At 43.8% G+C, this 12,159-nt stretch overlaps 1 protein-coding gene across 3 annotated transcripts in view; it reads left to right on the top strand.

The window, feature by feature from the left end:
• LOC139545794 (glutamate receptor ionotropic, delta-2-like) overlaps window positions 1-12,159 on the top strand; it is a 607,650-nt gene that overhangs the window by 322,472 nt on the left and 273,019 nt on the right. The window lies entirely within an intron of this gene.

Genomic DNA, 12,159 nt, shown 5'->3' with positions numbered 1-12,159 from the left:
ACCGCAGATCGGCAGTTCCAAACACTGCCGGAGACCAGGAATTTCACATGGGTTGTGCACGCAGGGTACACTAAATTAGAAGGGTTTCAGCCAAGGGGTGGGGAAGGAGTGAACAGGTATAGAAAACGCACACATTGTTGACAAAGGTATGAAAGAGCAAAATGAGATAATCTTAAAATAACTCGGTAAGATATTCAAGTGAGAGAGTGGTGTGGTGCCTTCCTCTCTTTCCTTTCTCGAAATAACTCTGCAGAAGAACTCAGCAGAACCGTGTTTGTTTCAGCGATGAGATCGCCGCTTACATGACCGCCGCTGACACTTCCATCGCTGAGAAAACAGGGGAGACTGAAGTACTAACAGTAATTACTAAATGCCTAGCAGAGGTGAAGAGCACACCTCCCGGTACTAATTGCTGATTGTCCAGGAGAGGAGAAACCACTCCCCCCTCCAATACAGCCACTGATGACCAAAACAACAGTCACAAATGCACCCTAATCCTGGTTGATGTGTCAACAATCAATTGCAAGGTATGAGCACTCAGCAGTTCGCACACCAAGTAAACTACTGGGAAGACAGACAACACTTGAAGTAGATAGCCCTAGCTAGCAAAAAGACAGTACTAGACAAAAACAGATTAAGACAACAATTTTAATGATCACCCCTGGAGATATCAGGAGTCCTCTAGCTGTAGTTTGAAGCACATTTAAACCTTTAGAATCTGCTGAAAACAATAGCCAATCCCATCAGTCTAATAAAGCAGACACCTGGTTATAAAGAAATCAGAGGGATCATGCATTATATTATATTGGATGTTATCTTAATGGTTGTATATGTGGAAGGGTGTGCGTACTACATATCGGTGTCCATTAGGGTATACGTTGAATAATATATCATATCATATATAACATGAACATATAATAAAATAATAATATATGCCATTTAACAGTCACTTTTATCCAGAGTGACTTTTCGTCCTATTGTATTGTTCAGCTTGTTGACTGTATGTGTTTCATACGGTTAATGGATTTCCCCCGTATTACTGTGGATTTCGCTCCGTGCCTTTGCTCCGATGTTTCACTAGGCGGGTCACTCCTAGGCAGATTGGAGTTCTCATGTGGGCTCTAGAGCAGTATCATTTGTGACATAACAGTGGCACAACATTGACGTAATTGTAGAATGGTTGCCATAGATCACATCTCAGGCTGCAGTGCCAACACTTCAGTGACTATCGAGTGCTCGTTTACTATTGCTGTTGTGGTCCCTCTGCTCCCGAGGCCATTTGAGATATGCTCATATATTATCGTCCTACTTAGTTTTTTTCTATTAGTAGTCCTGTCACTTTTATATCACCTTAAAGTATTTCCAAAGTTGACACATACGCACACACGCGCGCACACGCACACACACCACACAAACATAGGGAACAGATCGTACTCATACTACACTCTGAGTAAAGCACAGTCACGGTGCATCCGACAGTGAAGACCTAAAAGTGTTCCCAACTGTATTTTGTTGACTGTGACTAAGGCCCATACAGAACTGGGTAAACAAGTGCTCCAGTTCTCTCCCCCTTCCACTTGGAACAAGCTACAAAAGGACATTAAACAACGGGAGCTCGTCTGTTTGAATGAGTTTAAAGCAAGGGTAAAAAACTATGATGGACAATGAAGTGGGGAGCTGTCAATGTTTTGACCCCTAGATGCACCACACCTCCCCAAACCATCTTGCCTGCTTAATGTGTAAATGTATGTTTTTAAATTGTAGTGCTTTGTGTTTTATGTTGTAAATGTGTCTGAAACTTTCATGCTGCTATTTTGGCCAGGTCTCTCCTGAAAAAGAGAGTTTTAATCTCAATGAGACTAACCTGGTAATAATAATGTTAAAACTGCTTAGTGGGTGCAGAGAAGTCCCTGATTAGTGCCTGTTTGATCCAAACTTCCTGGGCATGCAGGTTTTTATTTTTTCATGACCGCAGTCTTTTGAATGCTCGGTGGCCGTGGGCTATTAAAGCTGCCGTGACGGAGGCTGGTGAGTGAGGTGCTCGTTAGCGAACCCACGGGGGGCTGTTGTGTGTGGGCCCGGACCCCCTGAGGAGAGATAATCACCCTGTTATTAATGACACACGCTGCAGGGCCAAGGGGGTGGTGTTGGGTGGGTAGCCGTGTGGGGTGTGTTGTGGTGGGGGAAGTCGAACTTTCTTCTCTTTGCGTGTTGTTGATGTCTGATGTAACACATTCTCAGGCAGTTCCCTGTTTCTTACCAGATGACATACTCAACCATGTAAGGACACACACATAATTACAAAGACTTCAAAGATATTACATTGAAAATAACATCTTACAGGATGTAAGTCAAATTAATACTCTTATTTAGGCAAATTTTCTGTGTAAGGTTAAGAACGATCTCAAAACTAGGCCCTGGAATCTTTTAAATTTAATTTTACCTTTATTTAACTAGGCAAGTCAGTTAAGAAAAAAGTCTTATTTACAATGACGGCCTACCAAACCCGGACGACGCTGGGCCAATTGTGTGCCGCCCTATGGGACTCCCAATCATGGCCGGATGTGATGCAGCCTGGATTCAAACCAGGTACTACAGTGACACCTTTTGCACTGAGATGCAGGGTCTTAGACCACTGCGCCAGTCTGGAAAATGTGTCCCATTTATATGGAAAGTCTTGCCAAGTAGATGTATACCTCTTTAAATGTTATATGAATAATTCCAATGACAAAAATAGGTGCTGGGTTAAAATAACAAATCTAATTCAGAACAGAAAGCTCCATATTGATTAACAGGCAAGGCAAGGTAACAAAGACAAAGGGTTGAAACGTTCAAACAAATTTTTAAGATAAACCTGCATTTGTTGGGAACATAAATCGCTGGTAACATGCCGTATAATAATTCCAATGCCAAAATACTCTTGAGTACCCTTGATGTCGTTCTCATAAAATGTATATTTGTATTTCAGTATTCAAAATAAAACACATTGCAAAATATAAAATATACAGGATCAGTCAAAAGTTTGGACACACCTACTCATAACATTCAACAAGTATTGGGAAAACACTCTTCAACATGGAACATGCCGATTACTGGGCACGTGAACCTGTTGGTTAACTACACTACCGGTCAAAGTTTTAGAACACCTACTCATTCAAGGGTTTATCTTTATTTTTACTATTTTCTACATTGTAGAATAATAGTGAAGACATCAAACTATGAAATAACACATATGGAACCATGCACTGTAGTAACAAAAAATATATATTTTAGGTTTTAGATTCTTCAAAGTAGCCACCCTTCGCATTGATGACAGCTTTGCACACTCTTGGCATTCTCTTCAACCGGAATGCTTTCCCAAAAGTCTTGAAGGAGTTCCCACATATGCTGAGCACTTGTTGGTTGCTTTTCCTGCAGCACTCCCTCACTCTCCTTCTTGGTCAAATAGCCCATACACAGCCTGGAGGTGTGTTGGGTGATTGTATGCCTTGAATTATAAATAAATCACAGACAGTGTCACCGGCAAAGCACCCCCAAACCATCACACCTCCTCCTCCATGCGTCACCGTGGGAACCACACATGCAGAGATCTTCCGTTTACTTACTCTGCGTCTCACAAAGACACGGCAGTTGGAACCAAAAATCTCTAATTTGGACTCATCACACCAAGGGACAGATTTCCACCCGTCTAATGTCCATTGCTCGTGTTTCTTGGCCCAAGCAAGTCTCTTCTTATTATTGGTGTCCTTTAGTAGTGGTTTCTTTTCAGCAATTTGACCATGAGTCTCCTCTGAACAGTTGATTTTGAGATGTGTATGTTACTTGAACTCTGTGAAGCATTTATTTGGGCTGCAATCGGAGGTGCAGCTAACTCTAATGAGCGTATCCTCTGGGTCTTCCTTTCTTGTGGTGTTCCTCATGAGAGCTAGTTTCATCAAAGCGCTTGATGGTTTTTGTGACTGCACTTGAAGAAACTTTCAAAGTTCTTGAAATTTTCCAGATTGACTGACCTTCATGTCTTAAAGTAACAATGGACTGAATGTAAAATATAAAACATATTTTGATTTGTTTAACACTTTTTTGGTTACTACGTGATTCCATATGTGTTATTTCATAGTTTTGATGTCTTCACTATTATTCTACCATGTAGAAAATAGTAAAAATAAAGAAAAACCCTGGAATAAATAGGTGTGTCCAAACTTTTAACCCCACTGTGTAATGTACGAATGCTTCCCAAATGGCACCCTATTTCCTATTTAGTGCACTACTTTTGACCAGTGCCTATAGGGAGAGGCACAGAGAGGCACTTTCATCATACTTTCCTCTGAAGATGCCACTTCTTTTTCCTCCGACTACTCGTCCCCAGTGCCAGCTCATTCATTAAATTAAGTAATTAGTGGTGGATGTGGCATGTTAACTGGCATCGCCTCAAAGACTGATTATTGTGGAGCCACAGTATATCTGAGGGGCCTGGTATGGATGGCCGTTGTTCAGACCATTGTTTTTCTCTTCAGATGTGTGTGCGTTGATTAATCGTTGGCGTTTGAGTGTTAACGCGACGCCAAGCACTCTCACCCCAAAAGGAACACGTGGTTAAACAGAACAGAGACACAGATGGTGGGTGCAACAGGGAGGTAGCCTGAGAAAGCCATTGAAGAGAGTTGCGCAAATCATGCCCCTTCCCGAAATGTTGCCTTAAGGTCATGTACATGTTGAGGTAATCCTGCTTAAAGGCTGAACCCCGAGGAGTAGAAGTAGGTCGCCTATCCACAGAGTGAAGGCTCATTGAGGTGAGGGAGATGAGGTAGGCTCTCCACAGAGTCCAGGCTCATTGAGGTTAGGAGAGAGGAAGTAGCCTGTCTACAGAGTGCAGGCTCATTGAGGTTAGGAGAGAGGAAGTAGCCTGTCTACAGAGTGCAGGCTCATTGAGGTTAGGAGAGAGGAAATCGCCTGTCCACAGAGTGCAGGCTCATTGAGGTTAGCAGAGAGGAAATAGCCTGTCCACAGAGTGCAGGCTCATTGAGGTTAGGAGAGAGGAAGTAGCCTGTCCACAGAGTGCAGGCTCATTGAGGTTAGGAGAGAGGAAGTAGCCTGTCTACAGAGTGCAGGCTCATTGAGGTTAGGAGAGAGGAAATAGCCTGTCCACAGAGTGCAGGCTCATTGAGGTTAGGAGAGAGGAAATAGCCTGTCCACAGAATGCAGGCTCATTGAGGTTAGCAGAGAGGAAATAGCCTGTCTACAGAATGCAGGCTCATTGAGGTTAGGGGAGAGGAAATAGCCTGTCTACAGAGTGCAGGCTCATTGAGGTTAGGAGAGAGGAAATAGCCCGTCCACAGAGTGCAGGCTCATTGAGGTTAGGAGAGAGGAAGTAGCCTGTCCACAGAGTGCAGGCTCATTGAGGTTAGGGGAGAGGAAATAGCCTGTCTACAGAGTGCAGGCTCATTGAGGTTAGGAGAGAGGAAGTAGCCTGTCCACAGAGTGCAGGCTCATTGAGGTTAGGGGAGAGGAAATAGCCTGTCCACAGAGTGCAGGCTCATTGATGTTAGGAGAGAAGAAGTCGCCTGTCCACAGAGTGCAGGCTCATTGAGGTTAGGAGAGAGAAAATAGCCTGTCCACAGAGTGCAGGCTCATTGAGGTTAGCAGAGAGGAAATAGGTTGTCCACAGAGTGCAGGCTCATTGAGGTTAGGAGAGAGGAAGTAGCCTGTCCACAGAGTGCAGGCTCATTGAGGTTAGGAGAGAGGAAGTAGCCTGTCTACAGAGTGCAGGCTCATTGAGGTTAGGAGAGAGGAAATAGCCTGTCCACAGAGTGCAGGCTCATTGAGGTTAGGAGAGAGGAAATAGCCTGTCCACAGAGTGCAGGCTCATTGAGGTTAGCAGAGAGGAAATAGCCTGTCCACAGAGTGCAGGCTCATTGAGGTTAGGGGAGAGGAAATAGCCTGTCCACAGAGTGCAGGCTCATTGAGGTTAGGAGAGAGGAAATAGCCTGTCCACAGAGTGCAGGCTCATTGAGGTTAGCAGAGAGGAAATATCCTGTCCACAGAGTGCAGGCTCATTGAGGTTAGGGGAGAGGAAATAGCCTGTCCACAGAGTGCAGGCTCATTGAGGTTAGGAGAGAGGAAATAGCCTGTCTACAGAGTGCAGGCTCATTGAGGTTAGGAGAGAGGAAATAGCCTGTCTACAGAGTGTAGGCTCATTGAGGTTAGCAGAGAGGAAATAGCCTGTCCACAGAGTGCAGGCTCATTGAGGTTAGCAGAGAGGAAATAGCCTGTCCACAGAGTACAGGCTCATTGAGGTTAGCAGAGAGGAAATAGCCTGTCCACAGAGTGCAGGCTCATTGAGGTTAGGGGAGAGGAAATAGCCTGTCCACAGAGTACCTGCTAACTGAGCTCGGGAAAGATGAGTTAGCCAGTCCGCAGGATAGTACAGGCTAACTGATCATAGCGAATAGAGTTGGGACACACAGCACAACAACACGGTGAGTTAGTGATAAACGATACAGGCAGAACCACACTGTGTCTGGGGTTTGTAATGATGACAGTCATAAGCAGAAGAGTAAAAGTGCAGTTCCACGTCAGCCTGGTGATTTATGGCGCCTGGATAGCAGGTGGAGGGAGAGGAAAGCATCAGCAGATTTTGCGGGATGAGAGAGTCGTGGATCACACACACGCACGCACGCACGCACGCACGCACGCACGCACACACACACACACACACACACACACACACACACACACACACACACACACACACACACACACACACACACACACACACACACACACACACACACACACACACACACACACACACACACACACACACACACACACACACACACACACACACACACACAGCCAAGCAAATTCAAATTCCAGTAGTTTCCTGGAGCAGTCAAGGTTAAGTGCACGGGGCTACACTTACATAAAGAATAGAAGTTTAAGTCATAAGAAGATTGAACTTAACTTGCCATGAGGAAGATCAGACGCTCTTTACATACATATCCATTAGAACAAGTCCCTCAAAAAGACAGTGCTATTCAATGGGGCTACACATACACATGTATTCATCCTTTCTAAATGATGATCAATACTATTCGGACTTGTTAATCATTGCACTAAAAGTGACAGTAGCTGAATGAGCAGTAGAAGAAATCATTTCAATTTAGGTAGCTATTCAAATGGTGGCAGCAGTAGCTGTTGATTCTAGAAGCACTAGTAATGGTAAATTGCTTGAATTGTTTGGTAGTTTTGGCGCTGTTGGAGTAGCATTGCATTGCTATTCGTCGCAGTGGAAGTAGTAGGTCTGGTTAAAGTAAAGGTTGTTTTTATAGAAGCGCTGTACTGTAGTAGCCTCATGCTCAAATTAGTGTTAGCGCCACTGTGTCATCATCGTCTTTTGCTTATTTCCCCTTTCTTCTTGAACCCCTCTGGATTCTTGTTTGTGTCCTCTCTTCCTGTGCTTGCTGAATTTTCAGTCAGCCGCCTCTGTTAAACGACAATGTGTGGCTGAGCATGTTTGAGTGAGCTGCACAGGAACTGTTTTGCTTTGAGACAGTGTCCTCTGGGGAGAGCTAAGTAGAGCGCTTCATTATGGTGCATCACCTTCCTGGATAATTATGAATTAGATGTATAACCCCGCTACAATAGCTTACAACACAACTGTCTGCAGAGTGGTGATGTAGCTAGTAGCACTCCATAAGATACAAGTGGAACAGGGAGGGCAGGGAACTCATAGGGAATACACTGAGGCTGGAATTCAATCGAACCCGCCATGGCAATGTTAACCTACGTAGGGGAGGTTTCCCAGACACCGATTTAGCCGAGTCTTGAGCTAAAATGCCATTTCAATTAAGAAACCTACTGTCTGCGCATATACATCTTCTTATTCTGAAAACGGTTGGTGTCTACCTGTGAGAGCAATCTACCTGGCTGTAGTAGTAATAGGAGGTTTTCACAGTACTCAAAACCATTCTGTGAATGTATTGGACCACGGGACAAGGAGGTAATGCAATAATGCAATGCTGATTCAATCGAGTTCAGCCTTAAGACTCAAGGCAGTCCCAGACGGATAAACATTGTGCGTTTTTAGCTATTGTTTCAGCTAGCGCCCCATGCTTAGCTAGCTAATGAGTGCGCCATCGAGCATGAGCCTCGAAGCCACTGATCCACATTAGATATTGTCCCTTAGTCCTGTCCCATTGTGTCACGCTACACAGCACTGTGACCTCGCTGCAAATGTGTGCCCCAACCTAGGGCTGTTACGATGACCGTATTACTGCCACACAGGCGGTCACAAGTCATGACCTCAGTCAAATTCCACGTGACCGTTTAGTCACGGTAGCTAGTCTTCTCCAAGCTCTGATGGTGCTGATGGTCATTAGTAGCCTAACAAACTTGATAACTGATAGTCAGCACTCTATTGCCTCTCTAGTCACTCTGACATCAATGTAAATCCTTTTGAAAATCAAATCAAACACTTCACGAGTGCCCTTGGCCTCATGTTGCGCAACATTTCTGTAGGCTATGCAATTGCATGAGAAAACGGCTTTCTGTAAGCTAGGCCTACTATATTTATTTCTCAACTTTCCTAATATTAAGCACATTGCTTCGCTTTACAACACGAGTATAGCCTACCTGGCTGGCATGTAAATGATCCACGGGAAAAGTGTCCTCCATTCGCTATTTAAATGCATGGATGACATGTATTTTTTGTTGATGTTCTGAGACAGGTGGATGACAATGGCCTATTCTAAATCAAAACTAATTTCACACATATATATTATTTAGTATATGTAAAGACAATAAGGCAAGAAACAGCGCATGCTTTTTTGAGGGCGACTTTGTCAAATAAGGCTACACCTCATGTAGCCTAGCCCATAGGCCTATATGTTTTGTATCACAACTAAAGTGACCAAATAATGTTTAAAATTAAGCACATTAATCCGCTTTACAACTAGTGTAGAGCCTAACTGGCATACATAGGCGGCGGGTGAGTTTCAAGTTTGGGGAAGATCATTTTCACCATAAAAATGCACCTTTATAATAAAGCATTACACGCATAATCGTATTTGCGGTCAATTTTGAGAACAGTGTTTTCCGGTAATTGATTGCATTTTGGAACATTTGCACTTATAACTAACTGCCCTGTGCACATTGCTGCGATTATAATGTGAAGAAATAGACTAATAGTTTATCAACATTTTAAGCTAGACGCTCTGATCTGTTGCATCAGCCTCATTGCTTTTAAACTTTTTTTGATGGGAGTGGTTGTATTACAGTGCATTCGGAAAGTATTCAGACCACTTGACTTTTTCCACATTTTGTAACGTTACTGCCTTACTCTAAAATAGATGAAATAGTTTTCCCCCTCATCAATCTAAACACAATACCCCATAAAAAAAACATCACATTTACATAAGTATTCAGACCTTTACACTGTACTTTGTTGAAGCACCTTTGGCAGCGATTACAGCCTTGAGTCTTCTTGGGTATGACGCTACAAGCTTGGCACACCTGTTGGGGAGTTTCTCCCATTCTTCTCTGCAGCTCCTCTCATGCTCTGTCAGGTTGGATGGGGAGCGTCGCTGCACAGGTATTTTCAGGTCTCTCCACAGATGTTCGATTGGGTTCAAGTCCGGGCTCTAGCTGGGCCACTCAAGGACATTCAGAGACTTGTCCCGATGCCACTCCTGCGTTGTCTTGGCTGTGTGCTTAGGGTCGTTGTCCTTTTGGAAGGTGAACCTTCGCCCCAGTCTGAGGACCTGAGCGCTCTGGAGTAGGTTTTCATGAAGGATCTCTCTGTACTTTGCTCTGTTAATCTTTGCCTCAATACTGACTAGTCCCTGCAACTGAAAAACATCCCCACAGCATGATACTGCCACCACCATGCTTCACTGTAGGGATGGTGCCAGGTTTCCTCCAGGAAGGACGCTTGACATTCAGAGTTCAATCTTGGTTTCATCAGAACAGAGAATCTTGTTTCTCATGGTCTGAGAGTCTTTAGCGGGCTGTCATGTGCCATTTACTGAGGAGTGGCTTCCGTCTGGCCACACAACCATAAATGACTGATTGTTGGAGTTCTGCAGAGATGGTTGTCCTTCTCCCATCTACCATCTACACAGAGAAACTCTGGAGCTCTGTCAGAGTGACCATCGGGTTCTTGGTCACCACCCTGACCAAGGCCCTTCTCGCCTGATTGCTCAGTTTGGCCGGGCGGCCAGCTCTAGGAAGAGTCTTCTCGGTTCCAAACTTCTTCCATGATGATGGCACTGTGTTCTTGGGGACCTTCAATGCTGCAGAAATATTTTGGTACCCTTCCCCAGATCTGTGCCTCGACACAATCCTGTCGCGGAGCTCTACGGACAATTCCTTCGACCTCATGACTTGGTTTTTGCTCTGACATGCACTGTCAACTCTGGGACTTTATATAGACAGGTGTGTACCTTTCCAAATCATGTTCAATCAATTTAATTTACCACAGGTGGACTCCAATCAAGTTGTGGAAAGATCTGAAGGACGATCAATGGAAACAGGATTCACCTGAGCTCAATTTCAAGTCTCATAGCAAAGGGTCTGAAGAATTATGTAAATATGGTATCTCTGTTTTTATTTTTAATACATTTGCACAAAAATCCCAAAACCTGTTTTCGCTTTGTTGTTATGGGGTATTGTGTTTAGATTGCTGAAAAGAGAATATTGAATCCATTTTAGAATAAGGCTGTAACGTAACAATGTGGAAAAAGTCAAGGGGTCTGAATAATTACCGAAAGCACTGTATGTGCAGTTGAAGTTGGAGGTTTACATACACCTTAGCCAAATACATTTAAACTCAGTTTTTCACAATTCCTGACATTTACCGCCACTAAAATTCCATGTCTTAGGTCAGTTAGGATCACCACTTTATTTTAAGAATGTGAAATGTCAGAATAATATTAGAGAGAATGATTTATTTCAGATTTTATTTATTTGATCACATTCCCAGTGGGTCATAAGTTTACATACACTCAATTAGTATTTGGTAGCATTGCCTTTAAATTGTTTCACTTGGGTCGTTTCGGGTAGCCTTCCACAAGCTTTCCACAATAAGTTGGGTGAATTTTGACCCATTCCTCCAGACAGAGCTGGTGTAACTGAGTCAGGTTTGTAGGCCTCCTTGCTCGAAAACGCTTTTTCGTTTCTGCCCACAAATTTTCTATGGGATTGAGGTCAGGGCTTTGGGATGGCCACTCCAATACCTTGACTTTGTTGTCCTTAAGCCATTTTGCCACAACTTTGGAAGTATGCTTGGTGTCATTGTCCATTTTGAAGACCCATTTGCGACCAAGCTTTAACTTCCTGATTGATGTCTTGACATGTTGCTTCCACATATCCACATAATTTTCTGTTCTCATGATGCCATCTATTTTGTGAAGTGCACCAGTCCCTCCTGCAGCAAAGCACCCCCACAACATGATGCTGCCACCCCCGTGCTTCACAGTTGGGATGGTGTTCTTTGGCTTGCAAGTCTCCCCCTTTTTCCTCCAAACATAACGATGGTCATTATAGCCAGAAGGTTCTGTTTTTGTTTCAACAGACCAGAGGACACTTCTCCAAAAAGTATGATCTTTGTCCCCATGTGCAGTTGCAAACCGTAGTCTGGCTTTTTTATGGCGGTTTTGGAGCAGTGGCTTCTTCCTTGCTGAGCTGCCTTTCAGGTTATGTCAATATAGGACTCATTTTACTGTGGATATAGGTACTTTTGTACTTGTTTCCTCCAGCATCTTCACAAGGTCCTTTGCTGTTGTTCTGGGATTGATTTGCCCTTTTCGCACCAAAGTACGTTCATCTCTAGGAGACAGAACGCGTCTCCTTCCTGAGCGGTATGACGGCTGCCTGGTCCCGTGGTGTTTATAGTTGCGTACTATTGTTTGTACAGATGAACGTGGTACCTTCAGATGTCTGGAAATTGCTCCCAAGGATGAACCAGACTTGTGGAGGTCTACAATTTTTTTTCTGAGGTCTTGTCAGATTTCTTTTGATTTTCCCATGATGTCAAGCAAAGAGGCACTGAGTTTGAAGGTAGGCCTTGAAATACATCCACAGCTACACCTCCAATTGACTCAAATGATGTCAATTAGCCTATCAGAAGCTTCTAAAGCCATGACATAATTTTCTGGAATT

The sequence above is a fragment of the Salvelinus alpinus genome, chromosome 19, assembly GCF_045679555.1.
Source record: "Salvelinus alpinus chromosome 19, SLU_Salpinus.1, whole genome shotgun sequence".
NCBI lineage: Eukaryota > Metazoa > Chordata > Actinopteri > Salmoniformes > Salmonidae > Salvelinus > Salvelinus alpinus.
Note: the sequence above shows the minus strand (reverse complement) of the source record. Positions and strands in the feature narration are given on the sequence as shown.